Source organism: Arachis duranensis, chromosome 7, assembly GCF_000817695.3.
Source record: "Arachis duranensis cultivar V14167 chromosome 7, aradu.V14167.gnm2.J7QH, whole genome shotgun sequence".
NCBI classification, from domain to species: Eukaryota; Viridiplantae; Streptophyta; class Magnoliopsida; order Fabales; family Fabaceae; genus Arachis; species Arachis duranensis.
This window is the reverse complement of record NC_029778.3, coordinates 35487433-35488542: the sequence shown is the minus strand read 5'-3', so window position 1 is coordinate 35488542 and position 1110 is coordinate 35487433.

Here is a 1110-nt window from a genome sequence, read left to right as displayed (position 1 = left end):
AGGAAGCTTTATGATACCATGCACATTAGAAGGAGCTTGCACCAAGACAGCCCTGTGTGACCTTGGAGCAAGTATCAATCTAATACCTGCATCCACTATCAGAAAGCTTGGGTTGACTGAAGAAGTCAAACCAACCCGGATATGCCTCCAACTTGCTGATGGCTCCATTAAATATCCATCAAGCATAATTGAGGACATGATTGTCAAAGTTGGGCCATTCGCCTTTCCAACTGACTTTGTAGTGCTGGAAATGGAGGAGCACAAGAGTGCAACTCTCATTCTAGGAAGACCTTTCCTAGCAACTGGACGAACTCTCATTGATGTACAAAAAGGAGAAGTAACCCTTAGAGTCAATGAGGATGAGTTCAAGTTGAATGCTGTAAAAGCTATGCAGCATCCAGACACACCAAATGACTGCATGGCTGCTGACATTATTGACTCTTTGGTGGAAGAGATCAATATGACTGAACGTCTAGAATCAGAGCTAGAGGACATCTTCAAAGATGTTCAGCCTGATTTGGAGGAATCAGAGAGAATAATAGAACCTCTGAAAATCCCTGAAGAAGAAGAGAAATCTCCCAAAACAGAGCTCAAACCATTACCACCATCCCTGAAATATGCATTTCTGGGAGAAGGTGATACCTTTCCTGTAATCATAAGCTCTGCTTTAAATCCACAGGAAAAGAAAGCACTGATTCAAGTGCTAAGGACACACAAGACAACTCTTGGGTGGTCCATAAGTGATCTTAAGGGCATTAGCCCAGCAAGATGCATGCACAAGATCCTATTGGAGGATAATGCCAAACCAGTGGTTCTACCACAAAGGCGGCTAAATCCAGCCATGAAGGAAGTGGTGCAGAAAGAGGTCACTAAATTACTAGAGGCTGGGATCATTTATCCTATTTCTAATAGCCCCTGGGTGAGCCCTGTCCAAGTTGTCCCCAAGAAGGGAGGCATGACAGTAGTTCATAATGAAAAAAATGAACTGGTTCCTACAAGAACAGTCACAGGGTGGCGTATGTGTATTGACTACAGAAGGCTCAATACAGCCACCAGAAAGGATCATTTTCCTTTACCATTCATAGACCAAATGCTAGAAAGACTAGCTGG